This window comes from Pleurodeles waltl, chromosome 1_1 (genome assembly GCF_031143425.1).
Source record: "Pleurodeles waltl isolate 20211129_DDA chromosome 1_1, aPleWal1.hap1.20221129, whole genome shotgun sequence".
Lineage (NCBI taxonomy): Eukaryota > Metazoa > Chordata > Amphibia > Caudata > Salamandridae > Pleurodeles > Pleurodeles waltl.
In genome coordinates this window covers 820,310,804-820,335,605 of record NC_090436.1, presented here as the reverse complement: position 1 = coordinate 820,335,605, position 24,802 = coordinate 820,310,804, and the positions used below count along the sequence as shown (strand labels likewise).

The 24,802-nt window shown below is 45.5% G+C and overlaps 1 protein-coding gene across 1 annotated transcript in view; it reads left to right on the top strand.

Annotated features, from left to right (window-relative positions):
- Window positions 1–24,802, top strand: part of DOCK8 (dedicator of cytokinesis 8) — a 709,540-nt gene that overhangs the window by 37,415 nt on the left and 647,323 nt on the right. The window lies entirely within an intron of this gene.

Sequence of the window (24,802 nt, the reverse complement as noted above, 5' to 3'; positions counted from 1 at the left end):
TGTGTTACCTTCGATTCCTATGGTTGAAAGTCTTTGAAGTAGTGGGCTATGGTCTACTGTATCAAACGCGGCACTGAGGTCTAATAGGATGATGGCTGCATGTCCACCTCGATCAAGTAATTGCAGGCATCTTCCATAATAGCTAATAAGGCTGACTCTGTACTGTGTTGTGGTCTAAATCCCATTTGTGAGGGGTGCAAGAGTTCATGGTTTTCAAGAAAACATGTTAATTGATTGTTAATGTGTTTTTCAATTATCTTCGCCAAAATGGGAAGGAGGGCAATAGGTCTATATTTGCTCAGAAGCATAGGGTCAAGTTTAGGTTTTTTCAATAAAGGCTTAACAACAGCATGTTTCAAGAGCTGAGGTACAAGAACAGAGGTTAAAGATTGGTTTAAAATGTTTTTTAATATAGGTGAAATTATATTGGGGCCAGAGCTAATATATGAGGAGGGGTGGGATCTAGGGGGGAATCCCGATTTTATGGTGTGCAGATGTTTAATAACTAGGGCCTCTGTTACAGGCCGAAAAGAGGGGAGTGAAACTGTCGGAGATTGAGGATCGTTATATGAATGCCGATCTATTTCTTGAAGGGAGATGGAAGGGAAAGTAGAATTAATATCTATAATTTTCTTTTGGAAGTAGCCTGCCAGTTTTTTGCTATGGGTGGTGGAGGCCTCTATAGGGATGTCAGTGGCGGAGACCAGAGTAAGTTCTTTAAAGATCGTCAAAATCTCTTTAGGGGAGTTTGCAGACTGTTCAATTCTAGATTTGTAGAATGTTACTTGGGCCAGTTTGATTTCTGCATGTAATGTTCTGATTGCCTCCCTATATTGTATCTTAGATTCGATATCACAGTCCTTTCTCCACCTTCTTTCAAGTTGTTTGCACTTTTTTTTATATTGAAGCAATTGATGTGTAAACCATGGCTTGGCTGTGTGATTGGTTCTTCTGACAACAGTCTTGGTTAGAAGTAAAGTGTCTAAGGAAGTAGAAATCCACTTATTAAAGTTTTTTATTAGGCACAAACTAGACTCCTCATAGATAGGAAGATGTAGAGTATCCTGCCAGTCTCTGTGGTTCAATTTTGACCATTGGCGGAGAGTTAACTATGATGGAAGAAAGGGAATTAGCAATATGATACAGCCATCCAATTGAACAGGAGATACTTTTTGTGAGATGAATGAACAAATGGAGAGATATGCGTCTGTTGCAAAGTGAGCCCTTTCTGACCCCAGCTTTGCATTTTTTTTGGAATTCAACTCTTGGTAATTTTGAACTCTAAAACTGGATTACTGCTATCCAGGACCCAGTGTATGTGCTCTGAACCTACAAAAAGTCGAATTTGGCTTAAAAACTATTTTGAATTAAGAACTGACCAGACAAATCTCAATTTGTTCAATGTCAATATTATTGTCAGTCTGACTGTTAACAGGCTCAGTCTAAGGGGGAGGCAGTGATATTTCATACTGCTCTTGAATGGATTGCTGAAGCTTGGCTGGCACTTTGTCTCATCACTGTTTATTTTCTTGGCACTAGTTACAGTGTGGGAAGCACCATTAGACAAAGTATTTCCTTACCTGTGACATTTCCGGAGTGTGTGTATGAGCAAGTGTCCGCATGTTCCTGAGTGCTCCCTCTCAAGTGGGCACTATTCTGGATGTTGTTTTTAAGGATGTATGTGCACTGATGAGATACCTACTATGAGTATAGGTGGCAAGATGCACCTATCATCCTACAGAAAGGAATTGCACGTAAAAGATATGCCCGCTGAAGGCATAAGCACTGTTAGCTGGTGTGCAGGAGAGTTATCATGGCGTTTATCAGGATATGGAGGTGCCTTTGGCCTACTTTTCCTGTAGTGTTATTTAATGTAGTGAAATGCGGCGTTTGACTTGTCAATGAGCATATGGCCATGGCGGATGTACAAATTGTCGTTGCAGGTCGCACTACACCTTGTACTATTTGTGCGCCCTCAACAAATGTAGCAGTGGGTTTGTAAAGCTCCCCTATGTCGTGCTGTGGTGAAATTGATGGCTAGCAAAATGATGCGTCTCTCTTTCCTGTGGAAACAATAAAGAATCCGATACAAACTCATGAATCAAGCACCTGAGATATGGCGAAAGCAACTGTGAGTGAAATGTAGCGAACCCTGACAAGTGCATGAGCTATAATCCTCAGCCAGGCAGTGTTGCGACACAAAATAGCCAGCCTGTAAAACGTAGAGTGATCTCTGCAATCTGTAAACAATAAAATGACGAGAACAGTATCAGTGTGACATCTGCCTTTACCCACAGAGCTTCAAACAAAGAATTACTCCCAAATGATAAGGTGAATAAGCATGAGCGAAATAGATACATAGTGCAAAATGCACAACCAAGCTGGTGCAGTAACGTAACAAAGGCCCCGGTGCTCCAGGGGCCCCTTCAGCACATTGCCCTTCTCTGAAAGCTCCCGAGTGAGCTCGGAAGGGCCCCCCTGCATGTACTTTGCAGGGTGGGGCCCTCAAGTTTCGTTATGCCACTGAGCTGGTGGACGATCCTTTCAATTATGTTGAAATAAAATCTAATTTTGGCAGTAGTCTAACTTTCTCAGAAATCAAAATTATTAATTACTTTAACAATCTGTTGTAGCTCTCTGTATGTTTTTAAATAAAATGTAGTTTGCCTTTAGCTGTCTAAAATGTCCCTTCGTTAAAAGCACCACGGTAGCATCTTTCCTTCCTATGCTTTCAGATGCAACAATGGCCACTCCTCTTGTCTCTGCCAACTTCTCAGAGACTGCTCAAAAACTTCATAGGCAGGGGCCTTTCGTATGCCAGTTATCAAAAACTTCAGAAGTAGAGGCCTTTCCCATGCCAATTAATCAGCATGCTTAAACTTAATTTTCTGAATGTCTAAAGCAGTGGTTCCCAACCTTTTGACTTTTGTGGACCCCAGGGACCCCTACTGAATCATTATTGGAATCCGGGAACTCCCCAGTAAGTCATTACCGAAAGCTGGGAACCTAATCTGTTAATATTATTTAATTTTCTAAGCAGTCGAGGACCCCCTGAGGAGGCGTCGCAGGCTGGGAACCACTGGTCTAAAAGGTTAGAAAACCTTGACAAAACCAAAAGGCGTGGCAATTTGGATAATTTTGAGGTTGACATCTTGTACCTAAGCCTATTTCGCTCTGTAACAGTATTTAAAATATGGTTTATATAACAAAAATACTATATCAGGGGGCGGTGAGGCAATAATCAGTAACATTTAAGAGTGTGGGTAGTATTACAACAGGAGTTTGTGAATCAACCCTGAAACATTCAATTAGTAAAACTGGAAGGTGGACATAGCACTTTGCATTTGTTCAAATTGTATATCAATATTCCCTGAATGTTCACATTTTATTCCCATTGATGTTTTGGGCGAATTCACAGAGGCACGTAAGAGTACATTCAAATAGTCCTATAGATCTACAAATTCCACAATACCTTTGTGAATAGGCCACAGAGTGTTCATGTCTGGTAGTCTGGCATTTTGAAATCTAGGCTTTCCACAAACATTAGGTTTGAGGTACCCCATGTGATTTTTGACTCTAAAAGTATTTCTTTGAGAAATGTATGTTATTTGGTTGAGCCAGAGAGAGTACGGCCTCATGATAGCAACACTTCTAACTGGGCATGTTTTTGCCCATACATACACACATAGAAAGTGATCCCATTCACTGAATCACACGTGTGTTACATACAGTGTAATGGTACATTATTTTGATGTCGAGACTGGAGATACACTCTGTGTGCAACATTTGATAGAGAGTATGATAGAATAGTAATATGAGAATGGACATCAAATCTTACCAATTTATAAAAAATTGAAAGGGCTTTTGTTCTAAATGTTGTGGGCCAACTGGTATAGTATGATTCATAAGTAAATAATAAAGCCTTAGTCTGTTGCCATGCTTTGCTTGGCATCATGCCAACTTTCTGTTTCATAAATAATGGGGTTTTCTTGTAGAAAGACATTATTGTGGTATGAGATTCAGGGTGACCAGAGGGTGGAGACATTTGATTCTTGGAAACAGTGATTAGAGCCTGTTAATTTTTTAACATCTATTCAGCTGCAACCAACTTCGGTATCCATTTTTTGAGTGCCTGATGTTTTTAATAATTGGAAACATCATGGGGCCTATTCATAAAGACATTTTAAGTAGTGCTCTTTCAATACTCTGCTATTTACTCCTACACGCCTTTGTGACTTTTTTTGTAACCATTTCTATTGAAAATACGGTACTGCGGCACATTACAAAATACAAGGCAGGAGCATTATTCATTGTGATGTGTAAATCCCATCATATACAAAACAGGATGTGTGGGAACAAGTGCAGGAGTAAACGGTTCGTTTCTTATCCAACATAAACAGTATAACAACAAGTGAACCAGCATGTGATGAGACGTTTAGCTTCATTGCATAATCGTAATTACACAACCACCTAGTCCAAATCTCGGGCTTAGTCCAATATCTTGTGTTTACCCCAATCTGTGGTGGTGCATAGAGTGGGGTGGCCTTCATGTGAGTCAACAGGAGGTGTAGGTGGACTTACTAATTGAAAAGATGATTTTTAGGTATCGTATGGTGCTAGATGTCGAAAAGTGAATGTGAAGTTCAAGTAACAATGTTTCCCAATCTGCAGCTATGGGATATTTCCAGAGACCTCTGCTTTCTACTCGTCTCAAGGATACTGTTTCCGCTAGGCCCCATTAAAGTGTTGCTGCTCGCCAGTGGGCAGCAGTAGTTAGCACCTGAGGTTTCCAATGCATAGTTATAAGTCTACAGGCCACTAGTACCGCCAGGTTGATAAATCTGTTGTTGGCCTTGGCGATAGGTGATTTGCGGAAGAGGTCAAGTAGCAAACCCTCAAGCAAGCACAAGTCAGAGCGCCCTGTAACACTTTCTATTTTGTTGTGTATTTGGGCCCAATAATCTACTACTTCTGGACAGTCCCAGAACATATGTTTCATGCCAGCCCCTAGTTGCTGACACCGTGGATATGCTGACCAGGAGCCAAACCTGCGAGAGAGTGAGGTACGCTCTATGCAGAATGTTATGCTGGGTATATTGAAACTTTGCATTGCTCGACACTCGCCTGGGGTACTCTAGAGCTGTCTCCCATTTCTTAATAGTGAATTCTTTACACAGGTCTCTCTACCACTCTCTATGAGTTGCAGCTAAGGGGTTCTTCGCAGCATGTGCAAACACTCGGGCCAGCCATGTTATCAATTTGCGTCCTTCACCCATCATTTACAACAAATGAACCAACAGGTGGGGGTCTGGTTCTGTGTCAGTGATCCCCCATAGACAGAGTGCTCCCATTGGCGGGAGGCGCACCTGGGGCATAAAGAGGCGTTGCATCTCTTCTCGCACCTGTGCATGGGCGGACGGGCTTACCTCTTCTGTGTATCGCCCCACCAACCAATATGCCGGCCTTTGTAACTGCGCCACCAAGTAATAATGCTCAAAATTAGGGACACCTAAGCTGCCTTCTGTTATGGGGCGCTGTAGTTTTCGAAGTGCTACTCGGTTTCTGCCCTTGTTCCAAATAAAGGACCCTAATATGGAATGCAAAGCATGAGAGGTAGATTGGGTATATTGAGTGTTGGATTCTGAAAGAAGTTTAACAGCCGGGGTAACATCACCATTTTTGCCAAAGACACCCTACCAGGAACTGTGAGGGGCAGCATGCTCCAAAAGGCCAGCTGAGGCATCATTGCTGCCACTGCTTTCATGAAATTACCATCTAGTAAATCTTGTTTGTCATGGTAGGTATTAATGCCCAAATACCTGAATGTGTGGGGTTCCCATTTTAGTCGGTGTCACTCTACTTAAAAGTCTTCTGGAGGGAAGTGCCATGTGGAATTCCCGCAATAGGGTCTGGACTGGGACAAAACCGTTACGGATGTCTCGGATATAAATCAGGACGTCATCCGCATATAATGGGACTGCATGAATTTCCCCATATATCGGAATACCTGTACACCCCCTAATTGGATTAGTTTCTGTGCTATGGCTCAATGGCCAGAGCAAATAAAGGGGACAGCGGGCAACCTTGTCACGTCCCTCATTTTATATGCAGCGAAGGGGAGATGCATTGTCCTATATGGACCCTTGCCATTGGATCTGTATATAGCAGTCTTATCAACGATTGGATCCTCCCTGTGATCTCAAATGTTGTCAGAGTGGGGAAGAGGTAGCCCCAATCCACTGTATCAAATGCCTTCTCTGGGTCCCGGACCAGGCATGCCGCAAAGGGCCAGCTGGGTGGGGCCTGTTCCAGCACTCTGTACAGTCTGCGATATTTAGCATAGTGGATCTCCCAGGGATGAACCCATTCTGGTCCCTATGTACCAGCCTCTCCATTAGTCCCTGTAGGTAGGCTCGCTAATATTTGTGCTCAGTATCTTATAGTCAGATCCTAACATAGATAATGGGCGATAGGAAGCCAGTTCTTCTGGGTCTTTACCTGGTTTGGGAAGGGAAACCAATAACCATCCCTGCATACTCTGCGGAAGGCGACCCTCATCTATTTCTGCGATGTATAGTTCAAGTAATGTAGGGGCAAGCTAGTGTTCATATGTTTTGTACAATTCAATTGGGAGTTCATCTAACCCCAGTGTTTTTTTGGTGTCTGCTCCCCGAATCGACCCTTTAATCTCCTGCAGTGTAATAAGAGTGTTGAGGTCTTCTCTCTCCACTGGGATTACGTTGGGGAGATCGACCTCCTCCAAGAATCTGCGTATGTTGTCCCGCCTGGCAACTTGGGGGGTTCATATAGTGCACTGGAATGTGTCGTGAATGCTTCATGTATCTGTGTCTGTTGAAGAGCAAACATTGTTAGAGAGGTGTGGATCCGCCCTGCGGGCCTAGGGGGATTTGCGCTACGGAGCAACCGGACCAGGAGGCAACCGGCTTTTTCATCTTTGGTATGCATTTTAGCTTGATATGACTGAAAGTCAACCTGTGTAACTGTTCCACTAAGTGTATATGCTTAGTTAGTGCTGAGTCTAGGTCCGTTTGTGCTACAGGGTCAGATCTGTCTCTATTTTCCAGGGCTTTCAAGGGCACCTCAGTCTGTGTCAGGTCCCTGTGTATTGTCACCTTCACACCAACCACTGTGCAAATAAAAAGGCCACGTAACACTACCTTCATTGCTTCCCAATCCATAAGTTTAGAACTGGAGGTACTCCAGTTGCCCTCAAAGTAATGTGTTAGTGTGTCTTTTGTCTCGTCCCGGAGTCCATAACCTTCTAACAAGGCCAGTTGTGACCTTTATGTGGGAACTATTGGTCGGACTGCTCCCCGTTCCAATTGTAATTGCATTGGATTGTGGTCAGAGAAGGTCTTACCCAGGTATTCTACCCCCATTGCTACTAGCCGGGTCACATAGGATTCTGTCTAATCTGACATGCAGGTCATGCACAGCTTAGTTATATGAATAGTCAATCATATTCAGATACAGGGACCTCCAGCAGTCTTAGAGCGGCCAATGTTGAAGCCACTGGGAAAATAATGTAACTGTTGACACAACAGGGGAACTTGTGAGTGGAGGAGTGCGAGCGATCCAACTATGTATCAAGTATGCAATTAAAATCATCCCCTAGTATCCAAGGGATATGGGTCCTACGTGTTAAAGCTGGTGAGAGTTTGGAGAAGAATGAAGGCTGCGCCACATTAGGGACATATATGCTACTTAATAATGCTGCCTTACGATCCAGGAGACCCTCCACCAACACATATCTGCCCTCTGGGTCAATGTCGGCTGATAGGAGGTGGAAAGGGACCCCAGACAAATCCAGATTAATGCTCCTCGTGCAAAGCCTGAATATGTGGTGCTACATCACTGACCCCTCCACCGCTTCTGTAAGCAAACTTCCTCCCCTCGTGCCACGTGTCTCCTGCAGAAAGCCTATTTGTACACCCCTTCTTAAATATTGCTGCACAGAGTGACTCTTCCTAATACTGCTCATCCCCCAGACATTCCATGTTATTAGTTTAAGTGGAGCCATCTACTCGGCAAAGGTATAGTGGTAGCCCATCTAGGGCTATTGTTATGAGTCTGCTGCCCCCACCTCCAATGTAAAGCCCAGGGGTGATCTAAAAAAGAAGGGTCCTTATCACATCACATGTTTTAACTGTTTGATGAACCTGAACTCCCAACTCCAAACCCAGGGCAGCTCCGGAACTTGGAGTCGCCCAAACCAGTAAAATTGTAGCCCATAGATGAGGTGCTCCCACACTAGCTTCCATACTGATGGCTGCGCCTAGGAGTCCAACGGTGAGGGAGGGTGATCAGCCTCAGTGAGGACGTGTAGGACTGTAACTGCTGTGGGTTACAGCCAACTTGTGAACCACGGACCAAGGGACCCATGTTATAAAAGTGACCACTGGCTCTATGCATGTATGGTACCCCACCTTACCCTTGTCTCACATTTTAATGCAGTATAAGCGCAGTTCTACAGGCCAAGGATCAAAGGATTTCATCTGCCATTTGGAGTGTCACATTTGGCAGTGATTGCAAAGTCATAGTGTCCTCTGAGTTCATGGAGGCATATTTGGCAGCTTCATTGTCTAGAGAAGCCTCTGGAAGCGAGGGGCTGTCTGTCTATAGAGTGACAGCAGTTTTCAATGCCTGGGCTTTTTCTACATTGGCTTGCTCCGGAATGGGTTTCCCCGGGATAAGGGCTTTCGGATGTGAGCCCGACACTCGTCTCTTTTTGTTTGATTTTTTTGTGCTGCTGCACTGGAGCACCGGTAAGGAAGGCAAGGAGGCCACGTAACGGTGGTGTTCCACCTAGTCCCAAGGAGTCTGTTGGCTCCGTAAAGAAGAAGGTTTTATTGCCAGCCATTACCTCTAACTTGTCTGGGAAGAGAAGTGAATAGCGGAGGCTTGCTTGTTGCAATTTGCATTTCACTCCAAGGAAGAAGGCCCTGCGACGATGTTCCGACAACGTGTAATATGGGAAAAGGTATTCTCTGTTATTGTCGTGGTGGAGTTGGGTCGCCATCCGAGCTGCCCGCAGAAGACTTTCTTTGTCTCTATAGTTCAGTATGCGCACAACCACAGGTCTTTGGGGAGACCGTGGTGGTGGACGTCGCTCAGGCATTCTGTGGGCACGTCCCACTAGAAAGTTTGTGGACAGTTGGGCCGGCGCCACCTTTTGTGCTAGCCATTGCTAAAAAAAAGACGTACCATTGGTGCCTTCGGCGCCCTCTGGAAATACCACGATATGGACACTGTTCTGGTGGTATATCCCTTCAGAGTCTTCAGCTCTAGACTCTAGTTCCCGTACTTTGGCAGTAAGTGAACATACCTGCTCTGTCAGTTCTTTGACTACTGGGCTGATTTTTGTGATGCCTTGTTCCATGTGGGTGACTTTGCCTGCCAATTTCTGCTGGTCGGCTCGTGGGAGTCCAAGCTCTATGGCTGTGGCATCCACCTTTGTGTTTAGCTCCTGCTTAGTGATTGTTATAGCAAACAGTATTTAATCTAGCTTGGCCTCTGGTGCAGAGAGGCGGGGATCCATCACTCCAGAGTTCGGAATTCCCAGGTTGCTGTGGTGGACGCCCCAGTCTGGCCCTGTGACTCATTCTCGGTGTGGCAGGTGGTAACCAGTGCTTCTTCACAACGGTCAGCTCCTCAACGCCAGTGATATACAATTACCAGGAAACTGCTAAGCAGTTTCTATGTGTTGCTTATCCTGTGCAACGCTATGGTATGAGGTGGGTTGGATCTGACGCAGGGCCTGCTGCTTCCCTACTACCAAGCCTCATCAGCAGTCCTCTCTCCATCCACGGTGCGGTCAGTGCCAGGGCCTCAACTGAGACAGCGTGTTGTGCAGGCCTTTGGCACTACAACGCTGGGGGGGGGGTGGAGGAAGAGAGAAGTCACCCCACGAGGTCTCTGCTGGGCAGCACCACAGAAATTGTTATATTGAAGGGGGGAGGAGGGCCGTTGTCCCATGGGGCTCTGGAGTTCTATTGGCGTGCAGTGAGGGAGTTCAGGCACTGAGTCCAAGGTAAGCAGGGTGTTTAGGAGGGAGGAGTGGGCCAAGATGATAATACAGAAGCAGTGAAAAGAGCACTTTATTTAGCTACGCGCATCACTCCTGCTCCTGCAAGGATTCCATGCCGTTAACCGAGTCGTTTGCTTTAGCCACAGTTTTAGGTCTTGGGCCCCCCTCGTCTCATTACTGCTCTCCGGTGCCTACCGCCGCTCGATCAGGGTTCCAGTGTCCACCATGTCCTCTTGCGGTAAGAATTGCGATGTTTATTTCTGTATTCATCCCTGTGTGCACCCCACTGCACATCTGCACCCCTGTGTGTGCGGGCGCCGGCTTCTAGGCCTCCGCTGGCCGGCACACATGTAGTCCAGGGGACGATGGTTATCTGCCGCCTGGCTCCCTGTCGAGTCCTCCTCCCAGGCCCACACATTCAGTTCAGTCCAGGGCGGAAGATGGCTGCAGGTCTTGCAGGATCTTGGATCAGCAGCCAGTGTGTCTCTAAAGTCTTGCATGGTTGGTTATGTCCCCCCCCCCCCACATGCCTATGTGACTTGACCCAAAAACGTACAATGCTAATAAAATGGGAAGAGTGCAAAAAAAGTACTTGAGTAGTTCTCCTACATGCTTTTGTGGCGTGGTCTAAAACATCTAAAATGGCAATAAAATGGGAAGAGTACATAAAAGAATACTCCTGTAGTTTCAGTTCCTGTACTCATAGATGTTTTTGTGAATAACTATATTCTAATGTGTACATTATTCTGTATGCAAATATATTTTGGGGGGGTCTGATTCAGTAATCATTAGACCTATTGAGTAACTGATAAGATGTCATTAACAGAAATAAAGCAAAGAGGCGAGTGCTCAGAGAGAAAATAGCTACTGGGTCTCACTATGTGTGGTCTGCAGGAACTCATACTGAAAACTATGCAGCCATCTTTGCCATTTGAACATTGACTGCCCCATCTCCTACTCATATTGATATTATTATTCAGGATTGGGTTGGAATTTGAAGTTTGCTGAATAAACTATGTGAACACATAGCTTGGGTTTTAAATTTAAAAAGGGGCAAGAGTGAAAAAGTGTAAAATTATATCGAAGCGGTGAAGCCGGCAGGCCTAACTTATTGTTCAGGTTCAGGTGTGAACAAACTGGCCCTGGTGACATTCAATTCACTGATGCGAGTCTTTCTGGTAGGAGGATGTTTGCTACTGCTACACTGAGCACTGGGCAATGTTCAGACAAAAATTCATTCAGGGATGTCATGCATCTGTTGCAAAAATCAGATCACTTCATAATGGTTGAAAGAGTTTCATCATCCCAGTGCAAACTTTTGTTTACAAAGCGCATCTCCACAGACTCTGTCAAGGAAAACGAGAGGATATTACCGACACGCCACCGTCCAGAGTTTGTCAAGGAGAAGAGGCAGGCTAGCAGTAACTCTTATGGTGTGTGGGAAGGAGCGAGCGCATGCACTGTCGTGTTCAGAATTCCACTTACATTTTTTTAATTAATTCTACTTTTTAACATTGCAAAATTGCGCAGTAGGAATCAAAATACTACAATTTTTGTGTGTAAAACATATTGCACAATTATTCCTATGCATTTGCTGACTGCAAAATGTATGCCTACTTCTTGGCATGTTTTGCTGCGTTCTAGTAAAAAGCGTAGGAGAAAGCTGAATGCACTTCTGCACATTTATATGAAACGCTTTATTTGATGTTGTTGCTTTGAGGGTGCAAATGTGTCCATAAGGATAAAAGCCATTGTGCTTTTTAAAGTTGTCGGCTTTGCAGATGAAAACGCAGTGAACATGAGACCCAAGCCTCTGTTTGTTGTGGTTGTAATTGGACTGTCTTCATCCTTTTTTATAAGATCTTGCTTCCTACAGTTCGCTATAATTGTGGTTAGCATGTATTATAAAAACGTTCTAAAATGATAGTTTCCTTTTTTACTTCCTTTGGTATCTAGAGAAGCGACCGATGTGTATGCAACATGAGCTGTATAAAAATATATGCAATTTTATTTATAGTTTATAATCAGAGGATGACAGGAAGCAATTGTGTGTTCCTGGGGACATAGGGCCAGATGTAGCAAAGGTTTTTACCCATTCTGTGTCTATGGGAAAAAGTGTTCGTACATATGGCCCATAGTACTTTACTGTGACTGCCAATGCAAAGTTATACACGAATGTTCAAGTCATTTATTTTAATTTATTTAATTTGTACAGTGCGAGCAATAGCATATCAAATCCGCTTCAAGACGCCTGCAAACAAAATAGTGCATCTAAAACAATCATAACTAAAACAATTAAATCCTGAGTTTAAAAGACAAGCCAAAATAAACTAAGTAATATGTGTTTCTAGGTACACAGCTTTAAAAATGAGTCTCCAATTTTCATTTAAAAGAGTACAGTTGAAAGAGCCAAATTTGCATACTTATCGTTCATGAACCGCCAATGATAACATAAACAATGTATTCTGGCTTGACATATGTTACATATGTGTACCATTTTTGTTTATACTAATGTATCTAAGACTAGCGTATGCATAAGTGAGTCTGAAATTCCTCAAAAAATTCACTATCTAAGATAAGATAGGTGATCAATGCTATAAAAGGCTCATTAAGTGACCATTAGTTTGGTGAGGTCCTTTGCTCCAGAGCATCACACAAGATACTTCCAGAAGATCCTGACAGAGACTGCCAGACTGCTGTACTGTGGCAGCATCCCGCCTTGCGCAGAGAGCTGATTCTGCGCCAACTCCGAGAGGAGAAGAGCTGAGTCCAGCTGATGTTTGTTTTCCTTTTGAGGGACCACTCTCTCCCGTCTACTGATAACTACAGCTTCTTGCTGTACACAGATATGCAGTGTGCTTAGTCCTCCTACAAAAGTGTAGATGCTAGTTAAGCTGCTCCATGCTCTCATAGTATAACATGTAGAAGTAGGCTTTAGGGTATTAGGTTGCCACATGGTATTTCCACTCTGGTAGAAACATTAATATTATTTTCGCTGTTAGCAATATGGTTCAGAGCTGTTTTATTCTGTTCTGTGTGATCATTTAACATGCACTAAGCAACAGGAAGAGACTGCTGAAATAAAACATTTTAAGCTTAAAGTGTCTTTATCTTAGAGCAGTGCTTGTGTGTGTATTATGAAGACTGAAATTGGGTTTAAATTATCACTGCTTTCCTGACCCATTTGTTAAGGACTGTTATTAACCCAGCATGGACACCACATCAACTATGTATTGAGTGGGGACTACAATAACCTGTTCCTTCACATTCACGCGTTGGTGCACTGAACTAATTTCAGAGGTCTGTTGGTGTGAAAGCAAACCATGTTGATGCCACTCCAGAGACTTAGTTTATGCAACACATGAACTACGACGGAATGTCAAATTTCTGCACAGGTCAATCAGGAAATGATCCTTAACTTTTATTCTTTGCAGTCTTTTTCATGGAGTGTGAAAACACATCTGGCATAAAGAACAGAATCCAAAAATTTAATATGAAAAAATGGGGATCAATACAACAAATTTCATGTATAATTTAATACACTAAAGCCTTTAGAATGAGTTCATTCCAAACAGAAAAGAAAAACGATTTGTGCTAGAACTACTCATTTCTAGTCAAAAAAAGATCTACCAATTTCTTTACTTCTCTATTCTTATTTTCAAACTTTACATTGGCTACCTGCCTCTGACCAAGCCATGTGGCCAACCTGCACTGCACATGACTGAAGACCATGCCTACTGGGGCTTGGCTGTCTTTGGTAGATGTTATTCATAGGATCTGGCTGAAGGGAAGACCCTTTGTTCAACCCCCTGCGCACAGCCTAAGTCCATGTGGAGCAGGGGTGGTCACCACCATCAGATGAATGCAGGGCATGGCCAAAGACTACCCCTATGGGCAGCCCTCACTGTGCACATTAGTTGGACACATGTCCCAGCCAAAGGCCAGGCTCATTGGCCAACTGGCTGTTGCCTTACCAGCCATAATTCACACTACACATGCGATGCCCACGGCCTCACATTTGATGTAACACATGACATCACAAATGACAAACTCACTTGTGACATGAAAGATTACCTTACCTTTAATGTTATGAGCAACATGGCTCTGGATTCTCTAGGACTTTCTTGTTTGGATGTGTGTGGAAATTTAAAGATGTGGTGTCGTCCTTTGTTATTGTTATAACTATTGTGAGGTCATGATCATTGCATCTGGCCAGGCCCTCCATCCAGCACCCCATGGATGGCCACCCAACCCCATGTGGACGATCAACCCTCCAACTGCTCATATCCATCAGCCATGCTCAGCTGGGTTTCACACGGTGCCCAACCTACTACAGACAGCATACAGCAAACAGCCTGCACAAACAGCCAGCACAAGCGGAGCCTATAAACTTGTTAAACATGTTTTTGGTACCATGGCACTGGATTAGACTAGATTGCACCTCTAGTACCACAGAGGTCCAGTCCTCAGAACTTCACTTCTAGGGATCCATTTTTTTTTTCATGTTTAAACCCGAGAGAAGGTCTCTTTAGGACATTTCACATGACCTGGGGGTCAGGGTTTGAGCATTGTTCTACCTTATGTGCCCTTTCTTAGGTTTTTTACAGGACTCGTAACTAAGTCTCAAGTCTTGTAATTGCAGCTGCAACATATTCTCCAGTCAGATAGTTTCAGTACTTTGGGTCCTTCTACAGATCCACGGTACACAAAATGGCTGACGGGGAAAAAAGTTAGCGCAGCCAATCAGAATTGACTATTTTTCAAATTTTTGGTACCGAAGAAGTACCGCAGTACTCCTGAAACACCAAACCACCCAGATATTTCTAACTTTTTCTGGGGATCGTCATCCTCAACCTGAACCCCTCATTAAATGCAAATTTCTCAAAAAGAACTAAGAGAAATTACACCAAATCACAAATCACTTTCTGAGTAAAGATTGGTGTAATTCAGTGTGTAAACTTTCCTATGAGAATACAAATGGGTGATCACACTTTTCTTGGTCTTCGTGTGACAGATCAGCACAAATCTTTCCAAGAAGGAGCCAGAGTGGGTGAACTTTATTCTTGGAAAAGTTTGCACAGTGGAACCAATGTGTAGTTATAGTTTGGACCTGGTTTCCTTAGGAAGAGAGTTTTTTGGGTTGTAATAACTTTGACCAATCTTTGCAAAACTTCCAGAAAGAAAGTTCATCCACTTCAGCTTTTTCCTAGGAAGCTTTGGAGTGATCTGTCAAGTGTGGGCCGAGGACAAAAAAGAGGGGTCCCAAAACATAATTTGCCCATGCAATTTTCTGTAGAAAAATTGAACAATGATCCCGCAGAAACAGCTAAACGTAATTTTAGCAAATTTGGCAGAAAGCTAGATCTTGCTCCAGACATCATGCCTTTTGTGATTTGGTGTAAATCTGCTCAGTAGTTTTTCAGAATTTAGAAGCTAACATTTTTGTATGTCTGGACTGTTGAATTTGTGGGAGGCTCTTGAGAGTCCCATGAAATCCACCAAAATACCCTAGCATCCCCGGCCCACCTACCCTTAAGTCTACCCTCAACCCTCCCGACCCTAACCCCTCTACGCACCCATAAAATAAGAATCAATCCCCCAACCGCTAAAAACAACCCCAGCCCCACAAACCTCGACCGATCCTTCTTCCTGCTTGCCCACCCATCCTCCCCCATCCTGATGCCTAAACCTCCCCTATCCACACCCTAAAAATCTCCCCCCAGGCCCCCTGCCCTTTAATCAACCCCAACACCCCCCCCCCCATTCTGCCCTGATATTCACACAACTACCACAATCCCCCTGGCCCCCTGCCCTTTAATCTACCCTGAACCCTCCCCACAACCATGAGAGCACCACCAGGATTGGTCTGAGCGGCTTGGTCTGCTGCTCAGACACTGCATGGGAGTCTGTGCAGTTTCTCTAACCCAGCTGTGCAACACGAATGGGTTGGAGAAACTTAAGTGCGCATGTCAGTTTGGCCACACTAAGAGGGCCGGCCAAACTGATATGCGCACTTAAGTGCATTCAGTGACTCCACTCCCCCTCCCCTTTGACCCCTTCCATGGCCCAGCCCTGCCCTTCCCTGAACATGAAAAATAAAACAGCAGCTGTTTAATTTTCAACTGCTGGCTCCTAGCAGGGGAGGGGGTGGCAGCGCTCCTGTGTCATTGCGAAGGAGCCGCTCCTGTCAATTAGTTCAAAACCTTTATGCCAATATGGGATAATATCACAGGTCGCAAACATATGTGCTGTGTCTGCTAGAGGTTTGCTAAAGGAAAACAATTCAATGTCTCCTTTAGGGCCCATTTATGTAGTTGATACGTGTATACTATAGATTATAAAAGGTTTTATAAAATAGGTATTGAACTGGGAGACATTTGAGATACTCTGAGTGAGCAGACTAGTTCGCGTTATCTAGGTGAGAGAGACGCTATCATTACAATTTTGCTAGCAGCCAAAGTCAAATTATTACCCTCTGACTCGCCAGAATTGTATAAAAAGTGCGTATGTATCCACGTCTCCATACTTAAACAAAACTCTGTGGAAACTCTTTGCTAGTCAAGTTGATCTCATTGGGAGAGCAATTCTCTTAACTGTAAGTAGCAAAAAGATCTAATTATCTTCTGTGATTCTTTTTTCCATCACTTAACTCCTGAAATTATAAAAGGATTAAATTAATGTGAAGCTGCCCAAGGTTAGACATTGAGACCCACACCAGCTGAGATTTTACCGAAGAGAGGCATCTTGATGGACATCAGTAGACGACTTATGGACCGATTAGCCCACTAGACCTTGCGGTAAACCAAGAGAGTTTTAAACTGTGTATGTTCAAAATAAGCAGTGCCTTTCAGGCCTTTAGAGGGGTAGAGACATTTGGGGAAAAACATGGTACTCAGGAATAAGCCAGCTAAGCCCCATTTACGTGGCCCAAAGACAGCTGAATGTCTAAAAATAATTGGGGAGATACAATAGTTCCGGAGTGAAAGAACTGGGAGCTGTAAGTAGCGTATGGCACACCAACGTTTTTTAAATTAACAGATACATTTCTGCCAACTACTTTCTTCTTATTTGAAGAAGCTCTTACAGAGATATAGGGGAATAGACCTAAATAAATAGAGATATCATAGCAAGATAACCTTTTTAAGAACTTTGCATCTGCCCATGGAAAGGGTTAACAAAGATGATGGTTTCCATACTAAGAGAAATATGAATGGCAAGATATCTAGCCACAGTGACGTTTTTTCAAGCATCAGGATTGTCCAAGCAGGCATTAGGTAAGATTTATGTCATGTACCATAGAGGCATTTTCTATAGCAGCGAGTGCCTTCATTGTAGATGATGTTAAAATTGCAATATCATTTGTATATGCTAGGAGCTTAGATTCCCAGTTATCCAGCCTTGGTGGTGGAATTGAGGCAGGTGATTTTAGTATCAAAGTATATGGATCAAGATAGAGGGAAAATGGCAACAGGTATAGGAGACATCCCTGCTTTGTGACCAAAATTAATTTGAATAACTTCAGAAAGGCCTTCCATATCAGTAAAGCTGACAGTTAGAGCGGAATAAAGCATCCTACTCCATATTATGAAACCAGGCCTGGAATCCATCAAAAGCATAACCATTCATAGGTACCACGAAGGGATTCTTTCAAATGCTTTTTTAGCATCCAACAGGATCATCCTGGCAGGCCTTCTCAACTCACATGCAACATCAAGCGCTAAGTTTATGTGGGAAATGGTATCCATTGCGGGAACAAATCCGTGCTGCATTGGGCCAATTAACGTAGTGGTAATGGCTGCCAGTCGGCTAGACAGTATTCACGTATAGGAATCTGCAGTAATAAAGATTCCCCTCAAGAGATTGCTGTCAACTTCAGAAAAGTAGATGAATTAACAAGTTCATGCAGGAGACAGGTAATTATATTTAGAAATCTCTTGTAAAATTCCGTCGGGATAGAATCAGGACCTGTAAATTTACCCATTGCCAATTGTGAGATAGCTCTTTCGATCGCCTCCCTACTGATTGAAGTATCCAGCTCTGCCCCCTGTTCAGCAGTAAGTTATTAAAACGAATTGCCTTTAAACAGCTGTCAGCCATACCCTGAGTTCAGTGCTTAATTTGTGCTTGTTGTTTCCGGTGCTGTGCACTTATTTTTTGAGGGCCGGGGCTTATTCTTCTGCCTCAAGCATTTAATGTGAGCAACAGACTCATATGGGAATGATGGAGGAAGGGAAAAACGAAAAAGCGTCACAAACGGCGAAAGTAGGAAACTTCTAGAGTGAGCTGAAGGGGGAGGGAGTGCCTGTAAATGGACTGAAGAGGCCCGAGATGGCTTCAGGATTACACTGCCTCAGTATTCCGTGCTCGCACATTTAATTGCAGCAGCCCTGAGTTTAAGAGGAGGACTTTGGGCACCTGCACGTTTTTATTTACAAATTAAGCACTGCCTGAGTTGCCCTGTAATCATCATTATAAAGGTTGGAATAAAATTTATAAAAGACTGCAAAGATATCAAATCTTCCTTGTTTCACCTATTATACTCAATACCAAGTTTTTATTGTTCTTTTCTTTTATTTGAAATGCGGATAGCTGGTCCATCTCCTCACTATTTTCGAAGCAAGAAAAGTGTTTCAACTGCTAATTAAGTAAACCCTATCCCAAATATTTTTCTTTCATTGCATTAGCAGCGCGGTCAAATGTCCAACTATATTAGAAACATTGTGCGGGCGATTTTTATACCTATGTCTGAGGGAGAATTCCAGTTAAAAAAGTTTCTCCCATAACTGTACCTCAGAGGCCCGTTACTTTTTGCCCTCTCTAATAGTGTAACTCAAAGTCTGGATGCAAACAAAAGCTTTTAGGGCATCCCAAACAGTAGCTGGCTTTGTGGAACATCTATGGATGCTAATAAATTTGCTTAAGCATGGACCCATATAGCTAATATACGCTGGGGCACTTTGTAACTTGCAATCAAAGATTCAGCGATGTATGGCATTACCCACTTTTCTTGACTTTACAAATAATGACAATGAATTGTGATCCAACACAGTTCTAGGGTTTGTTTTAATGGATAGGGCAGATATATTGCTGTGACTTGCAAAAAACTAATTTAGGCGGGAGGATATCCTGTGTGGAATGAAATAGTAAGGAAAGCCATGTCCTCCTGTCCCCGCATGGCAAGCCCGCCAAACATCTATATGTGTGTCAGAAACTGGTACCTTGTTGCAGTACCCCTCCACTTTATGCCTGGTTTATGAATGCAACTTGGACTGGAGTGCACTGGGATCCTGCTAACTAGGTTCCCAATGTCAGTGATCTTTCCCTAAAAAAATGCTAAAGTAATTGGATACACCTTTAGCTACCACTGTAAGTCCCTAGTAAAATGTATTTAGGTACCCAGGGCATGGGGTACTATAAGTAAGCCCCTGAGGTCAGCAGCACTGATTGTGCCACCCTCTAGGGCCATACATCCAGATGCACCCAGCACTGCCATAGCAGGCTGAGTGTTCTGGTGCAAGCCTAACACACAAACACGACTCGGCCCTGTCCACCATACACTGCATTTACTATGGGTAAGACACCCCTCTTGCAGGCCTTACATCCCTAAGGCATGGTGCCCCATATTATATGTGAGGGCATAGCTGCATGAGCAATATGCCCCAACTGTGCCCCTGACAAACCTGGGACATAGTGATTGAACAGAGCAGCCATTTAAATGGATGTGCTGGACACTGATCAACACGAGTTTCCCAGCTACTTAATGGCCACTCTGAACCCTGGGTTGTTTGGTATCAAACAACTCAGAATGACAAATGCAAACTGGTACCAATACTGGATTTATTATAAAATGTGCCCAGGGGTCACCTTAGAGGTACCCCCTGCAAAAGCTAACTATCCTGGCATGGTTACTGACTGGTTCCAGCCAGCCTGCCACATCCAGACGGCCAATACACAAACCTTGAGAGAGAGCCCTGTCTCTGTGGTTTGTAAAACAATGCCCTTCCTGGGTGGAGGAGCTAACACCCCCTCCCTCAGGAATGTGCACTGCCCTGGCAGTGAGCTTTAAAGGGCTACCGCCCTTGAAACTCAATCCTCAGGCCTGCTCGTAGCAGCAGATGGCCTCCCCCTTTGCAAACCCCCAGTTTTGGAGGGAGCAAAGGCGGGAAACCACACAAATGATAGGAGGAGTGGCCTCACCTAGTATGCACCACTCCTAGGGGCTTGCAGGCGAAGTGGACCTTCCATTTCATTTTCCTCCATGTTGGATGGCAGCAAAAAATAGCCAATGAGGTTTAGGGTAGTGACCTTTCCCACAGGAAGGGGTCACTGTAGTGGTTGTAGCCACCCAAGTGTAAGTGTGCCATTGAACACTACCAGGTTCTCCCTAGAACGCCCACTAAATTCAGTATTTTTGGGCTCCCCTAGACCAAGAAATCAGATTCATCAATCAATCAATTCTTGTAAAGCGCGACTACTCACCCGTTAGGGTGTCAAGGCACTGGGAGTGTAGCGTTCCCCGGTGGATCTTACAAAAGCCATGTCTTCAGTTCCTTCGTGAAGCTGAGGAGGGAGGTGGTTTGTCTGATGTGGAGAGGAAGGGCTTTGCAGACGGTGGCAGCGAGGTAGGAAAAGGAGCGTCCTCCTGTTCTGGTTTTCCTGTTGTGGGGTACTTCTGCATGAGAGAGCTGGGCTGAGCGCAGGGTCCTGTGAGGTACGTGAAGGTTAAGTTGATGGCTCAGGTAGTCTGGTCCGGTGTTGTGGAGGGCTTTGTGTGCATGGGTGAGGATCTTGAAGGTGATTCTTTTCTCTATGGGAAGCCAGTGCAGTGTACACAGGTGTTGCGAGATGTGGCAGTATCGAGGTAGGTCGAGGACCAGTCTGGTGACCTTCTATATGTTTTGTAGTTTGCAGATGAGTTTCTTGTTGATATCGACGTAGAGTGCGTTACCATAGTCCAGTCTGCTGATGATGAGGGCATGTGTGACGGTCTTTCTATGTTCGAGGGGTATCCATTTGAAGGACTTGCGTCGGAGGTGGAGGTTGAAAAGTAGATGGAGGTGACTGAGTTGATTTGATAGCTCATGCTGAGATTGGAGTCCAGAATGGTCCCGAGGTTGCGGGATTGACTGGCAGGGGAGGGTGGGTTTCCGAGGGTGGGTGGCCACCAGGAGTCGTTCCTCGCGTTTGGTTGAGGTCCCATGATGAGTACTTCGGTCTTGTTTACATTGAGTTGAGGGCAGCTGTTTCTCATCCATTTGGCGACTGCTTCCATGCCTTCGTGGAAATTGTGTTTCGCTTTGTTGGGTTCGTTAGAGAGGGAGAGGATGAGTTGGGTGTCGTCAGCGTAGGAGATGATGTTGATTCCGTAGCTTCTGACGATGGTGGCTAGCGGGGCCATGTAAGCGTTAAACAGCATGGGGCTGAGGGAAGATTCCTGGGGAACTCCGCATGTGGTGGGTGTGGGGTCTGCGAGGAAGGGGGCAAGTCTCACTCGTTGAGTTCTGCCAGAGAGGAAGGATTGGATCCAGTCGAGGGCCTAGTCTCTGATGTCAGCTTCGTGGAGTCTTCGTATCAGGGTGTGATGGGAGACTGTCGAAGGCCGCCGAGAGGTCTAGCAGGATGAGTGCCGCAGTCTCTCCTTTGTCCATCAGGGAGCAGATGTCATCTGTTGTGGCTAGGAGAGCTGTTTCGGTGCTATGTTTTTTCCTGAATCCCGGATTGGGAGATGTCAAGGATGTTGTGGTCTTCTAAAAACATGGTGAGTTGGCTGTTGACGCTTTTTCGATGACTTTCACAGGAAAGGGGAGTAGGGAGATGGGCTTGAAGTTTTTGAGGTTGGTGGGGTCTGCTGAGGGTTTCTTGAGGAGGGGGCTGATCTCGGCATGTTTCCAGTCGTCGGGGAAGGTGGTAGCAGCTAGTGAGCAGTTGATGGTGAGGCGGAGCTTGGGGGCGATGGTGTCTGCGGCTCTATTGAAAATGTGGTGGGGGCATGAGTCCTTGGGCACCCCGGAGTGTATGGACCTCATTGTTCTCAGAGTATCTTCGGTGGTGAGGGGGGTCCAGGTGATGATTGTTGGTTTGTTGGTGTCGGGTTTTGGTAGAGGGGGTTCTGCGCGTAGGTTGTCATTGCTGAAACTGTCATAGATGGTCTTGATTTTATGGTGAAGTAGGTGTTAAGTCTGTCACAGAGGTCCTGTGAGGGTGGGATTTCTGTTGTTTCACTGTTGGGTTGGACGAACTCCTTGATGATGCTGAAGAGTTCCTTGCTGTTGTGTGTGTGAGGAGATTCAGTTTTTTATAGCTTTCTTTCTGGGGTTTCTGATGAGTTGGTGGTGTGCAGTGGTGGCGGCTCTGAAGTTGCTATGGGCTTCTGTGGATTTGGTGTTTCTCCAGTTTTTCTCGAGGCGGCGACAAGTGTGTCTCGATTCTCAGAGTTCTGGGGTGAAAGAGCTGGCTTTCTTTGCGTGGGAACTGTTGTTCTTTTTGAGGGGGGCTATGGTGTTGGTGCAGTCAGCGATCCATTTGTGGAAGGTGCATGCTGTGGTGTTTGGGTCGTCGTTGTGTGCAATGTTGGGGACGGTGATTGCTACGGTGGCGGTGAGCTGGTCATCGGTGATTCTTGTCCAGTTTCTATGTGATTGTTGGTGTTGGGGTCTGATGACGATGGGTGTGTTGAAGGTGAAATGGATGCATCAGTGGTCTGTCCAAGGGAGTTCTGAGGTGTGACTGAAGGTAGCGGAGGTTCCTGTAGTGAAAATGGGGTCGAGAGTGTGTCCTTCTGAGTGTGTTGGCTCTGTCACGATCTGTCGGAGCCCTATGTTGTGGAGGTTGTCCAGGATGGATGCGGTGTTGGGGTCTTGTAGGTTGTCGAGGTGGAAGTTGAGGTCTCCCAGCAGGGTGTAGTTGGTGGCTATGATGGCTTGTGTTGATATGTAGTCCGTGATGGAGTCGGCAAAGGGAGCAAGTGGTCCAGGATGGGGGTAGATGAGGGTTCCTCTGATGGTGGATGTCGGGCTGGTATGTAGTTTGAAGTTGAAGTGTTCCATCAGGCTTGTGGATTCTTCGGAGTCTTCGGAATGTGTGTTCAGGTGGAGGTTGGACCTGTGGACGATGGCGATTCCCACCCCCCCCAGGGCGGCTGGGGCGTCCTTTCCGGATGATCTTGTATCCCTGGGGAATGGCGATGGCGATGTCCGGGCCTGAGGTGGTGTTGGTCCAGGTCTCGGTGAGGAATGCGACATGCGGGGTGGTGCTGCCAAGAGATCCCAGATTTCGGTAGCATGTTTATGGTGGGAGCGGATGTTGAGGAGAATGCACTTCAGATATTTTGTTGTCTGTGTGTTGTTGCAGGTGGGTTGTGCTGGGTCCAAAGTCTTGGTGGTGGTGTAGGTTTGGCAGCAGCGGAGGCAACTGAAGGGTCCGTGGGTGTTGGCTGGTGATGCTTGCTTGCAGTTGTTGTTGCATCCTTGGTTGAGTGCAATGAGTGCTGCTGACATGTAGAGGCAGAGGGTGTCAGTACCAGGGGTCCTGGAGCTCGTTGAGGTTGGGTCGTGGACGGGTGGCGGACAGGCGCAGACAGCCTTGCCTTTGGTGCGGCCACCATTAAGTAGGGAGGGGGAGTAGAGGAAAGCTGGGAGGCGGGAGCGGGAAACGGCACAAAAAAGGGAGGCGGGCCGCAGGGGCAGCAGCGGCAGGGAGAGTGCGAGAGAGAGAGAGAAACGAGTGACAAGAGAAATGAGGGAAGGATAGAGGAAAGCAGAAGGCGAAAGGCACAAAAACAGTACACAAAGGAAAAACAGCACAAAAACAGTACACAAAGGGAAAAGCAGAGGAAAAAAGAGAAAAGAGACAGAGGTCAGCCCAGCAGAAGAGCAGAGCTCTCCACTAGACACCAGGGATGAGGCGCAGGCAGAAGCCTGCAGTTGGAGGAGGGCCTTGAACTTCTGACCGAGGTCAGAGTTCGAGTCAGACGGGCTTCACCTGCAGGTGGAGCTACACAGTGGCAAAGCAGTTCACTGACTAGGTCAGTGAGGTTACTCTTCCTCCCGTGCATCAGGAAGAAAAGAAGACAGCACCAAAGAACCCGACAGGACATGAACAGAGGACCTGCTGCAACAGAAGAGGCTCCAAGACCCCTGCTTGTTGCACCAGAGTCCTGACAATTGCCACTGTGGAGGAGCTGACCATTGGACCAACCGCAAAAGAACCAGAGGACCTCCAGGCTTCACAAATAGCCTGAGATCTCCCTCCTGAGTGGAGGCACCACTCAAGAAGCAAAGAAACCTGCGAAGAACCAGCAAACCAGTGAGCATCACTTCTCCAACCGGACAATATCTCCACAACCGAAAGTTGCAGCTGGATCTGATGACACACCAATGACAGCCCAGACAAGACCTGCAAGTGTGCCAACTTTAGTGGCACAGCACCCTCCCATGGCCGAGTTGTGTCAATACCCCAGGTATTGGTCAGCGCACATTGGACACCACCAGAAACAGCTCACCCAGTGCTGCAACTGGACCAGGAGGAAGCCCCCAAGTTGAGGGACTTCAGGAACACCCTGGACCTTCCACCAGAGTACCCTCGTCATCCTGCAAGGCCCCCGGAAGAAGACTTACCTCCAGCTCCAAAGGGTTACATAGCGCACAGCATGCAACCGCGATCCATCCAGCCGCCCTGAGCCCTGCATCACGGAACCTGCTGTGTGCCACAGGTCCCTAACCTCTGGCAACCTCAACAGCCCAAGAGGGCCCAAAG